The sequence below is a fragment of the Amaranthus tricolor genome, chromosome 9 (genome assembly GCF_026212465.1).
Source record: "Amaranthus tricolor cultivar Red isolate AtriRed21 chromosome 9, ASM2621246v1, whole genome shotgun sequence".
Taxonomy (NCBI): domain Eukaryota; kingdom Viridiplantae; phylum Streptophyta; class Magnoliopsida; order Caryophyllales; family Amaranthaceae; genus Amaranthus; species Amaranthus tricolor.
In genome coordinates this window covers 28,524,491-28,540,032 of record NC_080055.1, presented here as the reverse complement: position 1 = coordinate 28,540,032, position 15,542 = coordinate 28,524,491, and the positions used below count along the sequence as shown (strand labels likewise).

At 31.7% G+C, this 15,542-nt stretch overlaps 1 long non-coding RNA gene and 1 pseudogene across 3 annotated transcripts; both read left to right on the top strand.

The window, feature by feature from the left end:
- Nucleotides 1-8,089: 8,089 nt before the first annotated feature.
- LOC130823989 (50S ribosomal protein L22, chloroplastic-like) lies at nt 8,090-8,750 on the top strand (annotated as a pseudogene).
- Nucleotides 8,751-9,654: 904 nt separating this feature from the next.
- On the top strand, nt 9,655-15,255 carry LOC130824186 (uncharacterized). Of its 3 annotated transcripts, XR_009046685.1 has the most exons (5): nt 9,655-10,046; nt 10,149-10,273; nt 10,381-12,329; nt 13,744-13,951; nt 14,236-15,255. It is a non-coding gene; the product is annotated as an uncharacterized LOC130824186 (long non-coding RNA). The 3 variants fall into 3 exon arrangements; XR_009046686.1 differs by having other exon boundaries at nt 10,149-10,251; nt 10,381-13,951; nt 14,236-15,252; XR_009046684.1 differs by having other exon boundaries at nt 10,381-13,951; nt 14,236-15,252.
- The last annotated feature ends 287 nt before the right edge of the window (nt 15,256-15,542 follow it).

Below are 15,542 nucleotides of genomic sequence, written 5' to 3'. Positions count from 1 at the left end.
AAAACCTATAAATCTTATCAAAACATACTAGGAGTAGAAAATATAACTTATAACTATTTTAGCTTTTTATTAGTTGATTTTTTGATAATATTCACTTGATGTGAGGTTGTATCTTACAAATTATATTACTTTTGAATGTTTTTTTTATCTCAAAATAAAAAGTTACCAATTTGAACATATTGTATATGATTGATTTATAGTATATACATTGGTTAATATAAATATTTAGCGTTATTCAACAGTTGTTATAAGATTATAAAATATGCTAAGAAAAAAAATTATACTCATTTTCAAATTTTAGATAACCCTACAAATCTTAGAAATTTTTGTAATAACTTACGTTTTTGAACTTATAATTATTGATCTGATTTTAGATTCAAGGAAAAAATTTGGTTTCGAATCTAAGTTGACACATGACCATTAAGTAACCACGATTTTCTAAGAGACATGCGTAGTATAAGTACTCAAATAAAATAGAAATAATATATGAAAATTCAAAAAAAATGAAAAATTGTAAAAGATTAAGGGACTGCTTACTTATAAGAGTTTTTTTTTTTCTTCCAAAATATGATTGTTTTTTTAATTTTTTTTTTTTTTTTATTATTCTCACGTTTTTACTATTCACTTAATGTATAAGGTTTACTAATACATCACCTTGATAAAATTATGATCCCGTAAGGACTATATATAAGCATTTAATAAGTATTAAATAATAGAATCAAAATGAAAATTGAAATGGAATTGCACATATTTTATTAATGTTTATTTATATTTTTAATTTTAAATTTCTGTGTAATTCAACTAAAAGTTTAAGCTAATTCTTGAAGCTTAAGGATATGTAATATATTTTATCACACCTTTTTATATAAGAGTTATTTAGGCTAGAAGTGTGATGATATACATCCATACCCTTCTCTCATACATGATACTTGATATTCCACTTAAAATAATAAAGAATAGATAAGATTTAAATCTGTGACCTTTTATCACGTTGATTTTACCGAAAAGCCTAAACTAATTATTTTAATACAAATATTGCACACCCAAAAACACCTTTACAATTAATTTTACTAAAAATATAGTCTTACCTTTTACGTAATGTCAGGTTCAAGTAATAAGTCAAAAGCCTTCGATTTAAAAATGACCATAATAAATAAATTGGTACTAATTATTCAATTCTATGCCAACAATCTCGGTTCATTAGAAGACCATTGAACAAATACCATAGTCTTTACTCTTTACTCTCTATATATTATTCAATCTCAAAAAAGAGGAGCGTGGAATGTAAGAATATTATCTACAGTAAGCATTTTTATTCCACACGCACAAACTTTAATTAGTTCCCTTTGGTTAAGGCTAGAAAAATTGTAAATTTATAGATGCGACTAAAGTAAGTGAGATCATTATTAAAAATTAGTGTAATATAAAAATAAGACAAATTTAAATAATTAAAAATAATTAGAGGTGTTTAAAATAGATCTGATGCGTGACTTGCTATTTTGCCCGATCTTGTAATCGAACTCAATTCGACCCGACTTCAAAATGAAATTCAAATTATGTAAAAATGAATGTGGACATAAGACCCAATTTTAATCCGACTCAAGACACGAAACCCGAAATCGATCCGATAACACAAAATAACATCTCAACTAAGAAATTATCTTTTGAAAATCGAACAATATTTTAGTTGGAGCTTGTACTACTTTCTTCTCTTGAAATTTGGGTTTTCTTCTCACTAATCCCTCTCTTTACCTCGGTCTACCTTGTTACCAAAATATATCTTTTATAACATCTAAAAAATAAAATCAATATCGTTTATCATCATGTATTACGAGTGAATGTGTTATTTCTTAAAAAAAAGAGTAATGCTGTATTTACAATAATTTCAAGCTAATCAATAAATTTTTTAGAAACAATGTATTATTTAATTTAAAAGAACATATAATTACATTTACTATATGAATAATTGGGATTATTATAATTTGTAAAACTAACACCTAAAAAGTAAAATCACATTTCTTGATTTCTTATTTTTGATTTTTGTTTTAAAAAAAAACTGAAAACGAAAAAACAAATGAGAACAAATGGATGTGTTATGATATTATGAATGGTGTGACTTGAGTGCACAATTGATGTGTGCATTCGTATGTGACTCTTGGGTTTGAAATCCAATGAGTATGGTAATGTGGGTGATTAAGTTGTTAACTTAATGATTGTAGTGTTTAAGTGTGATTTATTGTAGTGAAGTATTCAAGGGAATTATTGGTGTTAATGGTGATCAATGAAGAAGTGCAAAGGGTCTTGGATAGGGATGCAAACGGGGCAGGGCGGGGCGGGTATTGGCGTTACCATCCCCATCCCCATCTGGTAAATCAATCCCCATCCCCGCGGCAGGTATAATTTTTTTTCCCGTCCCCGCCCCGATGGGTTTGTACCTAATACCATCCCCGCCCCGCCACTCATCTGGGTATCCATCCCCGTCTAATACCCATTTTACCCGCCCCACCACCCGTCAAATCCCCGCTTAATACCCATCTGTGTCACATATTTATATTCAATTATTTGAGCCTTAAAACCCATAAAACATATCCAAACTCCAAAGTCTTAAACAAAAACACATATCCAAAGTCTCAATTCAAACGAACATATATTCGAAGTCTCAAACAAACACATAATCAAAGTCTCAAACAAATATACATGTCTAAAACAAAAGTATTTCAAGTTTCAACATCAACTCAAAATCATCTAAAGTAAATCAATCCAGAATAATCTTATCACTATCAAATTTCATTTCGCATTCTTCTTCCAACTCTCCAACAATTTTAGCAAAATTCTTGTCCTTGAATTCTCCACAATCTGCAAATACAAATGCTTTTATAACCAAAATTTATCAATGCATAAAAATTTATCATCACAAGAACTCCCACTACTTGCTAAATTGGAAGGTAGTTGCCTCTTACTTTGAGTATTCTCACTCCTAGACTCATATTCATCAACTAATCTGCTTAATAGATTGCTAATTCTACTAACCTCTCTATCATACTCATATTTATCAAATAACTTTGCAAAATAAAATCAAATAAGAGCCATTTTATACCTAGGATCAAGTATAGTCGCAACTCCCATCAAACCATTCATACTAACCCAATATTTCTTATATTTCTCTAACATTACTTCCGCCATCTTCACAACATAATCATATGGAGATGAAAGCCAAGTAGATAGAGTAATTTTAAGTTTGCAAATTTTAGAAAAGTAAATATTAGCCGTAGGAGTTTTTGAGGCAGAGAAATCAAGGGTAAGTTTAGCAAACACTTCCGATAAATCACATATTTTCCCAACTTTTTCCCAATCTTCAGGAGTTGGTGGGTTTTTGTATAGTTTATTCCGACCACTTAAAACAGCAAACACTTCCTTATAATTAATAGCAACACAAAGCATTTCATATGTTGAATTCCAACAAATTTTACAATCAAGGGTTAATTTCCTTTTGTAACCGGAGGCTAATTGATTAGCTACACCTTCAAACTTTTGCACTCTCTTATCAGAACTAGTCCAGAACACAACACTTTCCCTTATTCGATTAACTCCATCATACACTACAGCATTTAATCCATCTTGAACAATTAGATTAAGTATATGTGCACAACAACGCATATGTAAGAACTCACCATCCAAAAGTAGAGAACCATATGGGAAAGAGTCCTTTATGATGTCCGTCATAGCATCATTAGTCGTACAATTATCTACTGTGATAGATGCCAATCTCAAATCCAAGTTCCATGATTGAATGCATTGTTTTAATGCATCGGCAAGAACCTCGGCATTATGTGGGGCAGGGACATAAAGAAACCTAGTCAAAAAAAATAATTGCATTAAAAGTAAATATGTAAGTAAAGTATGTTAGCACAAGTACAATTAGTAGTTGATAGTAATACCTTATGATTCGACTTTGCAACTTCCATGCATTATCAATGAAATGTGAAGTGACCGCCATATAGCCTTTCCTTTGATTACTTGCAGTCCACATGTCCGTAGTTAATGAAATTCGACTTTTAACTTTCCTCAACAAAGCTAGAATATTGTCCTTCTCATCCTCATATCTCTTCATTATATCCTTCCTAGTAGTGGTACGACACGGTACTTTAAAACCAGGTTGTAAAGCCTTTTCTACCCCAGCAACTCTCTTTCTCTTGAAATCATTCCAAACCGCCGAAGTGTGCTTACTTGTTATAAGTAACACGTTAGGATCGAAAACAACATGTGCTGGACTTTCATACTCATCGACGCTAATAGGAGTACAACTTGCAGTAGTTGATGGGTTTGAATCCATATTTATCTAACAAGTAAGAATTGTCTAACAATTAGATTAACACCCATTAAGGTCACATTTAAGACCCTAAACCCATCATGATAGGTGTGGATCAAGTTCTCAATATTGCATCAATGTTAAAGAGATATACTTTGGCTTTTGATAACCCAAAAAATGCTTCATCAAACCAATGTACTCAAAAGGTCATTTTCAAGTAGGATTCCAATTAATTCATAACATGTACTATCTCTGTCTCTTGAAGTTTGACATCCTTGTCTCAAATAGCTCTCACATTGAATTTTGAAGTTTGTTAAAGTCAAAGGAAAGGAAAAAATATGATATTTTTCGAAATGTGCCACTTACTTCCGTTCAAAAATAATTATGGGATGGCAGAAACCATCTATGCCTCTATTTATAAAGAAATATCTTCCTCATAAAGCATATAACTTAAGACCAAAGTTTAACAATCAACAAATTTCTACAAACCCATTTCACTATGCCAAAACTCGTAGGTCAAAATCTTTAGGCATTACACTTGAATGAAGCATCTGCTACATAATACTATAAATGAAGCATCTCACCAAGAAAATGTTTAAAACATTCAGATTGATAACCAATTCAAGACTGAGTTAAGAATGGACACAATGAATGTCGGCACAGCCCTCGAGTAGAACATTTCAATTGATTGCAAGACAATAGAGAAACCAAGTATACATCAGATCACATCAAACATAAAAAATAAAAAAAGACATAACCTTCACTAAAATAGCAACCCTAGTATCATACGCACCCATCTCAATGAAGTTGGCTTCTAATCTAAATCCAAATCACCACGGAAGAAAAGATCTAAATAATCCACCCAGTTCATAATGCTTTTCAGGCCTCAATCACACTCATCTAGGGTTGATTGGCCATATTAAACAAAACAAGGACCTTAATAAAATAAACAAGAAAATAAACTGAAATGAAAATCAAAAAATGGGGAATAAGACAGAGACGATGAAAATCAAAAATTGAAAGAAACTTACCCAATGACGGGAGTGCTTTGGAGTGTTTCAAGATGACGGCAGCAAGATTGAAGAAGATGGGAGTGTTTCAAGAAGAAGAAGAAGATGGGAGTGCTCTGAAGTGTTTCAACAGTGCAGCAGTGAAGATTCTGAAGAGTGAAGAAGAAGCAAATGACGGGTTGACGGCCAGCATCCCTATTGATGGTTTCAAAGGCCCAAAGTATTTAGGGTTTTGAAACCTTTTTTTTAAAAAAAATATAAACCGGGGTTTTAAAAAATTTTTAAAAAAATTTGAAAATAATTCAAGGTTTCCAGAAATTTGAAAAATAATTTAGGGTATCCCAATTCCCAAAATTTGTACATTTCTTGAGGCGAGGCGGAGCGGAGCGGGGATGGGGCGGGTATCACCTAAAACCCATCCCCATCCCCATCCCCGCGGTGGGTATGAATTTTATACCCGTACCCGCCCCATGACCCATCAAACCGGGACCCATCCCCGCCCCGATAAAAACTTTGATAAACAATAATAATAACAATGAACTAAACAAACGTTTGATAATGTAAAATTGCAAAGAGACACAAAGATTTAAGGAGGTTCACCCAATGATGGTTACGTCCTCCATCGTGTGTAGTTTTAGTTTATGTTATATCAATGGAGTATTAAATACTCTTACAAATGAAGTATTACAATTTTGTAAGAGATAAAACAAAAAGGGCTATGTGTTTGGCTTAGGTGTTGTGTTTCATGTATGTTTGAGTGAGTATGAGAGCTCTATTATAGTACTAAGTACATTCAATGACAATTGCTCCTTAATACATGCTTAGTATTGAATAATGAATGATAAGAAACAGCTGGAAGAACTTGAAAGGTCGAAAACCAGCATCCTAGACATGTCAGAGAAACCGCTCAACCAAAACAGAGCGGGGATGGGGCGGGTCTCCTATTAGACCCGCCCCGCCTGCATCCCTAGTCTTGGAAGATACTTTGCTCGAGCAGAATCTGACAAAGGAAGTCTGATGGTCGCTCGACCGAGCAAGCTCTTTGGTGGGTTGAGCGGTCAGACAGAATGCATCCAGAAGTTGTCTGCAGCTCGCTTGACCGAGCGAGCTCTCTATTTTGGTTGAGCGGTTTCTCTGACATGCCTAGGATGCTGGTTTTCGACCTTTCAAGTTCTTGCAGCTGTTTCATATCATTCATTATTCAATACTAAGCATGTATTAAGGAGCAATTGTCATTGAATGTACTTAGTACTACAAATAGAGCTCTCATACTCACTCAAACATACATGAAACACAACCCCTAAGCCAAACACATAGCCCTTTTTGTTTTATCTCTTACACAATTGTAATACTTCATTTGTAAGAGTATTTAATACTCCATTGATATAACATAAACGAAAACTACACACGATGGAGGACTTAACCATCATTGGGTGAACCTCCTTAAATCTTTGTGTCTCTTTGCAATTTTACATTATCAAACGTTTGTTTAGTTCATTGTTATTATTATCGTTTATCAAAGTTTTTAGTGTCGTATCGATCTTGGCAAATATTTCATCTGATTTTCGTTCAGACTCTCAAACTATATATATGGAGACAAACTTTGGGCATTACGTAGATATTCTTCATTATAACTATTAATTAATTTACTTTTCTAAAACTAATCAAAAGCGCTTGTAACTAAATAGATAGAACAATTGTATGTGGAGCAAAAGGTTTTTGAGGTTCGATCTCTATTGAGCACAGATATCACCTGTGGGGTTTCTTGACTGCGCGCATCACTCTTTAGTCTTTACTCCCTTCTTGAGGATATCGGATATGGTATGTCAGCCTTTTTCAAGAAAAAAATAAAATCCAATCATCCAGACCCTACCTTGAAATGGTCCTCTAAATTTACCTTTATATTTTTCGTATCAATTTATTTACATTTATGATATAATATGAACCCATACTAAAATACAAGACTACCACGGGAAGCCAAAACATGGAAGTGATGCCACCGTATTCTATCGTAACGGCTCTGAACTTTTTATCTGCAAAAGCAAAAATTTAAATAATAAAAACGTGTAAACATGCTAACAAATGATAAAGCTAGTTCAATACTTACATTTTTAAACTATTCACAAGTGTTAATTTGACATTGTATAATAAATTAAAAAAAATATAATTATATGAGATTTTATTATCGTAACATATAATTTTAATAAATTTAATATTGATTAATATATTTTGAAAAGGATTGATAGTAAAATGAAAAATAAAAGAAGTAAAGTATAAGCTAGAGCTCTTTATTGACATTAATAGTTTAATACCTTGCCCTTTATAATTGTAGTACACGAACAAATTTTTTTTGACTCGGTGGGAATGCTTCTTTCCCTTTTCCCTTTGTTTATAATGATTTTTAATCTACTCTCAAAAAAAAAAAAAGTTTATCCATATTGTTTTTATTTCCCAAAAAAAAAAATAATAGTAACTTGGTCACGGGCATCTACTATTATACCCACAATGATTGGCCACACAATTGCTATCCATAATGGAAGAGAACACTTGCCTATTTACATAACGGATCGTATGGTAGGTCATAAATTAGGCGAATTTGCACCAACTCTAAATTTCCGGGGACACGCAAAAAACGATAATAAATTTCGTCGTTAAGTTTAACCAATTTTTTATTTATTATTATCTCGTCGTTAAGTTTAACCAATTTTTTATTTATTAATTATTTATTATTATAGTTTTATAGTTAATTTTTTTATTTTTATTATTTATTATAGTTAAAATTAATATAATAAATATAGATGCTTATCCTTTATTAATGGAGGTAAACTTTATGGGTTTGTTTAAAAAAAAAAAAAAAAGAAGGAAGAATTTGATTACATGCGTATGTACCAGTGGCGTCTAAAAGAGGAATACGAATCAGGGAAACCCGATGAGATAACTACTAGAGGTCAATCTATATCGATGTCTGCTGATAAAGCCAGAAGAGTAATTGATCAGATTCGTGGGCGTTCCTACGAAGAAACCCTTATGATATTAGAACTTATGCCCTATCGAGCATGTTATCCTATTTTTAAATTGATTTATTCTGCAGCAGCAAATGCTAGTCACAATAGAAAATTTAACAAAGCGTTATTAGTAAAGCTGAAGTTAATAAAGGCACTACCATGAAAAAATTAAAACCGCGAGCTCGCGGACGTAGTTTCATGATAAAAAAACCTACTTGTCACATAACTATTGTATTAAGAGATACAAGCTTCTTTGATGGATATGAAAAATATATAGAAAGTTTAATTCCAGATGATATATTAACTTTGTTCCGTGTTATGCCTTTAGGTAGGCGAGTAGAACTTTTTTCTGGTCGTTATCTGGATAAGTTTAAATTAAAGTCTATGTTTTACCGTCTAGGTATATTATAAAGTAAGCATAGTGGGGTAATATGGGACAAAAAATAAATCCACTTGGTTTCAGACTTGGAACAACCCAAAGTCATTATTCCCTTTGGTTTTCACAACCAAAAAACTACTCAAAGGGTCTACAAGAAGATCAAAAAATAAGGGATTGTATCAAAAATTATATACAAAAAAATACAAAAACATCCTCAGGTGTCGAAGGAATTGCACGTATCGAAATTCAAAAAAGAATCGATTTGATACAGGTGATAATTCATATGGGATTCCCGAAGTTCTTAATAGAAAATAGACCAAAAGGGGTTGAAGACTTAAAAATAAATGTTCAAAAAGAATTGAATTGTGTGAACCAAAAACTGAACATTGCTATTACAAGAATTGCAAAGCCCTATGGAGACCCTAATATTCTTGCCGAATTTATAGCCGGACAACTAAAGAACAATTGAAATCTGTAGGCTAAAAAAAATTAATTAAATAAACTAAGAATCAAACTTATTCCAAAAGTAAGCGTGAAATTTCCAAACTTGAGGTTTGGGGCTGTTCGCAGTTAGTAACTGCGAACAGGTCAAAACAGACAAAATAACTGTTCGCACTTACTAACTGCGAACAGCAAAAAAAAAAAATTTTTTTTTTAGGTCAAATAGCTGTTCGCAGTTAGTAAGTGCGAACAACTATTTTGTCTTTTTTGACCTGTTCGCAGTTACTAACTGCGAACAGCCCCAAACCTCAAATTTGGGAATTTCACGCTTACTTTTGCAATAAGTTTGATTCTTAGTTTATTTTGTTATTTTTTTTATTTTTTCACTTATGTTTTTCAAATTTTCGAAGTGCAAATGCCTAAGGCCCATTAAATATAGGGGCCCAAAATCATAAAAGTGATATGGGTAATTTAAAAAAAAAATCTTTGCATAAGTGTACATGGAAAAGAGAAAGCTAAAAGTTATATGGGTAATTTAAAAGATAAAAAAAACCTAAAGGCTATAGAAATAATACTGTAATAAGTACTACTCTACTGCTGTAAATAGATGAATCTATACTAATAGAGTAGTCAGTACTAATAGAGTAGTAATTTTCAACCCATTCGTTCTAATTTCTCTCTCCCTTTGTCTTCTCTATTTATTCTTTCATTTCAGTCCAATTCACGTTCACCTGCAATTTGCTAATGATGAATCTAATTTTCCAATTAAACAAAAATGAAAAATTTTCCCCAATAAATATTACATCTATCAATTTACATTGCAACGGTATAAATGGATTTTCAATCTATATAGAGCAGTTATGTGGGGATTAAACAATTGAAGCAATCAAGCAAATAATCTGGTAATTATTTCTCCTCTTTCCTATTTTTTATTTTTTTAAATATATGTTTTTCCTATTTTTTTTCGTTGATATTTTTTATTTTCTAAAATTTATTCAATTAAGATTAAGGTGGAGATAAATAAAAGTGGAGTTAAATATAGCAAGGGAAGATCTGAAAGTTCAAAGCTTTGTGGGAAGATCGAAGATCTCATATGTTCAAAGCTTGGTAATTGTTTTTTCTTTTTTAGGTTAGTACTTTTTTTGCAAATAGACTAAATACTTAGTTATTCTCACCAAAAGCAGTTTCTAATTGCTTAATTGAGTACTAAATATCCTATTTTCTTTCATTTTACAGAATATTAATATTTTTTCAAGAGGATTACAAATATAAAATTGGATATTGATAATCTATCAGGTGCTTTTGTTTCTTTTTAAATATTTTATATACTTGCTCTATTTTTAAATGCTATGTTGACTAGAAAGCATTTGTCTGAGTCTCAAAAAAAAAAAAAAAAAGAAACGGGAAGAAGAGTTACAAAAATCACAAGAAGGAGTTCTTGATAAATTTGTGATTTTTGGGCCCCTATATTTAATGGGCCCCAGGCATTTGCACTTCCAAACAACCCTCAAAATCGAGCCTGACGATATGTTATATTTTTATTTTGCCTAAGACCCAAAAATATGCCAGTAACGGCAGTGTATTTAAAATGCTATGAGAGACAACAATTTTACAAAAGCTTATTTTCCAAGTATTTTACATGAACTCATTTCTTTATATATGTTAGAAATAGCTAATGAAAATTAAGTTCCAATTTGTTGACCGAATTATTTTAAAAAAAGTCAACTCTAATGAATCTTTCTAAATAAGAATCAATCTCTGAATTGTTTAAAGAGGCCAAACACAGATAACAGCTGTCAAGCTAGCAACTTCAACCAATCATTTTAAAAAAAATAGCGGGTAAGTAATTTTAGCTTATTTTGATGGAAATAAAAAATTTGATATTCAAACCAGTTTATGCTAGTGTTTGATAAACTAGCTAGTTGAAACATCTTATTAATATGAATAAGTTGTTTTAGAACAAGCTGCTCATAGCAGCGGGTTTAAAATCAGCTAATCAAACCAGTTAATAAAATCAAAATCAGTCACTATAGTTAACTATTAGCTACCTCAGCACCTTCTCATATATGCATTGCTAGTAAGATTGGTATACAAATAAAAAAGGGGTAAATTTATTAGGATGCACTAAGATAAAAAAAAGTTTAAGCAAATCAAATGGAATAGAATAAATAACAAAAGAGGTGAAGAAATATAAGATAATTAAGTCTTCTTTTTTGAGTTTTCACCGAAAATTAGTCAAAAAACTTATTTTTGATTTTTTCAAATTGGTATAGATTTAACTCAAATTTAGTGTTTGGCAAACAAGAAAATTTAAATTTTGAATTTGAGTCAAATCCACCATTATAATAAATGTGAATAATATAATTTTTTTATAATAATATTAATTTTTAATTAACTATAAATAATACTAATTTAAAGGAGTTTTTTCTAGAATAATACCAACTTTAGTTTATTAGCTAATTTACCAATTTTTTTTGTCATATAATCTCCTATAGTTTTATTTTTAACATATTAGAGATATTCTAGAAAAACACCCCAAATTCAATATTATTAATGGTTAATCAAAAGTTGGTATTTATAGGGAAATAGGCAAAAAATGGTATTATTCTTGACAATTTTTTTTTAATTTTTAATTGGTTTGTTTAACTGAACTTGGGTTTTTTGATTCTCGTTACCTACAGGTAGAAAAAGTTTTGTTTAACTGAACTTGGGTTTTTTATTCTCGTTACCTACAGGTAGAAAAAGTGATTTTAAAACTTTTTAATTAATTTGTTTAACTAAATTTTGAACTTGCATCTTAACAGTAAGTGGTTAATTTTAAAAACTAATTTGTGCTAAATATTTCAATTTGGATGTTATTCTATTATATGATCTGGATTTTTACTGAAATAAATTTCAACTCCTAAATTAACTCATGATTATCAGTAGTTGAATGTTCTTATAAATTATTACTTTTAATTTGTATCCCATATTGTGTAGCATACATGCAGTAATATCATTGATGTGCATACATTCATTAACTAGAAAACAAACCTCCTCCTCTAATTGGAAGCAATGATTACAAGGATAATAAAGCTAACAGTAAAGAGTCCTTGCAATATAGCCTTGACATAATTAAATCGGCAACAATGAACTTCTCCGATGAGAATATACTTGGTGAAGGAGGATTTGGAGCTGTTTATAAGGTACTTTCGACCATTCGTAAAAAAAATATAGAAGTATTATATAATTTTCGACCATTCGTAAAAAATTATTTAAACATTTTCTACTAACAAGGATGTTATAATATTTTATACTAATTGAGCAAATAAATATTTGAAAAACATTCAAGTTCTTATTACAAAATATTTATTAAGTCTTTTAATTTTTAAATTATAGATACAACAACCACGTTTCAAATTGCATAAACTGACAAAGGTCAAAATCACCTAATGTTTAGAAATATAAAAGAAAATTCCAAATCAAATAATTAATTACTCACGATAGCTAATATATAATTTTAAAAAAGATGTAAATGGGTCATGGGTCGGATCTGAGTCTCAAACGTGTGGACCCGGACCGGATCGGACCTAAACCCTAAGGTCATGATTCATGAACCCAGATCCGACCCAGCTCCATAATATCAAAAAATCGGTGGATCTAGACCCTTAAATTAGGGTCGAGTCGAATCTAAACCCTTAGAGTCCGACCCATGCCCATCCCTAGTCATGATGCATCTTTTGTAAAAAAGCTCCGATCTTCAACTATGTTTTTCTTCATAATTTTATTACTATCTATTATCACATTTTGCAAGTGGTAATAGATCATGAGTATTTAATACATGGAGCTACAACCATGCATCAACTCAAGATATTGGCCGGCTAGCTTGGTTCTTTGATATGGTTTCAGATGCTAACGGTACAGACCCTCATTATTACAAGTATGATATTTGGCATAACGGATGAGGGTAGCATAGCCCAAAGGCTCTTATGTGATGAGTGTGACAGAGTATACATTTTTATTATCATTTTCACTTTTTGATACCAACTGAAAAGGCCATATAAGAGTGTTGTTAGAAATGGAAAAATGGAAATTTGGCATCAACAATGTAACCATTAATTCACTTGTCCGATGTGTTGGAAAAATAACACATATATCATCCCACATCGTAAAATTAAAGAGAGATTGACTAACATATAAGCGTAAAGGGCTATTCTATTACCAATCGGTTTAATTAGGATGAAAGGTCATCGGCTTGTGTGCAGGTCATTTTCCTCTTGTTTGGATATTGTTGTGTACAGGTTTTATGACAAATTTATTAGTGAGAATAATTTTATATTTGGATTTTTTTAATAATTCAACCTTCACCTTTAGTCTGTTATCAGCATAATTTTTATTTTTCAATAATCCAATATTTGTCCTTAGTTTTCTATCAACATGCCTTATAACTATATTGATAGCAAGCTAAGGAAAAAATTTTAATTTTTTTGAAAAAATTTTAATTTTTAAAAAAATAATTCAAATATGAGATTATTCATAGCGTATGGAAGAAAAGTTTGAGTATTAATGTTAATTTTTCATTTAAAAATTGATGTAGTAGTCTCTATTCTGAATATACAGGGCAGGCTTAAAGATGGGCAACAAGGTGTTAAGAGGCTCTCAGAAGACTCTCGTCAAGGTCACAGATAATTTAGCACTGAAGTCCAATTAGTACCAAATCTACAACACAGAAACTTAGTCAAACTCCTCAGATTTTGCTTAGAAGGAGAAGAAACGTTACTTGTTTATGAATTTGTACCCAACTTAAGTTTGGACAGATTTCTATTTGGTATTACATTTAACTATACCTATCTTGATTCTTGCATCAAAGCACTAATCTGCCTCTTTAGAAAGGTTCTGAACATGTTCAATATGTTTAATCATACAAGGCACCAAAAAATTAGGGCCTCAATATTGAATTACGTAGTATGTGTTAAGTGTTAAAGATACAAAGTTAGAATACAAAGTATTATAATTTTTGAAATTGAACTGAATTTTGAAAGAATTTGTCAATTTTTGCTTCATCTCTATCCCCTATATTCTAACAATTAATTGTGTTTGAACATCTTGCAGATCCAATTAAGCGTACGTATTTGGACTGGGAAACACGGCTTAAAATCATTCTAGGAATTTCGAGAGGACCAATTTACCTTCATGAAGATTCTCGTCTCAAAATTGTGCATAGGGACTTGAAGGTAGGGATAGTCATGGGTGCAGGATTCTGTTGGACCCGTCTCAGATTCGCCCCTTTTTTAAAGGTCTGGGTCTTATTTTTTGAGACCCATTGGATTCGGGTAGGATCTGGATCCAGGAAATATTTGACGGGTCCGAGTTCGGATCTCAAGGTGCAGACCCGGACCCAGACCCGACCTCGAGACCCAGCCCTTAGACTGGCCCCTCAAACTTGGACTCGGACCCTATACAATTAAATATTTTTTTTACTTTTTAGTAATTATTTTGTATTTGAATTTCATGAAATCGAACAAATGTTTGTAATACGATAATAAGTTGTTTACAAAAATACAAAAAGACTCGAAAAAGGTTCAATTTTGACAATCAAAGAGATTTTGTTTAAGACCCATTAAGGACTCATCAAAGACCCTAGACCCGTCAAATCTGGGGGGTCTGGGTCTAGGTCTGAAAATTTTGGACCCTTAGGGTCCGGATTCGAGTCTGGATCTATAAAAAATAAAAGGGTCCGGCTCCGGGTTTTCGGGTCTGGCCAGACCCGCTCTAGACCCGCCACATGACCATCCACAAGCAAATGCTAGCAAAATTTTTGGAACATTGTAAGCTCTATATTCTTTTCATTTCTTGTTTGATTATTGAAAATGATGCTATATTAGAGTTTAAACAATGTCTTTCAAACTTCAAAATTACCAAGATCGAGTGTATGAAGTCTTGTGACGAACAAATTACACTTTCAATGAAAACGATGTTTGTAAGCGAAACTAATGTAATAGAATGACACAAAGATTTAATAAGGTTCACCCAATTAAGGTTATGTCCTCCGGTGTGTAGTATCTCACTTATATTATCACAAAGGAGTTTAAATAACTCTCCATGGAGAATTACAATAGAGAATAGACTACGTTTGTGTTTAGGTTTAGGGATTATTGTGGATGTGTTACAATGGCATATGAGACCTCTATTTATAGAGGTTTGTACATTAATGAGTATTACATAATTAAGGCTAAGGATTAATGCACAAAAAACAACTTCAAAGAACATCAAGTGTCGAAACAGGATCTTATGCTTGCCTCTGAACAAGCTGCTTGTTCGAGCCATAGATGTGCTAGTTCGAGTAGCCACTTGTTGCAGCTTTTGATCAGTTCTGGACTAGTTCCTTGTTCGAGCGAAATTGTGCTCATCCGAGCACT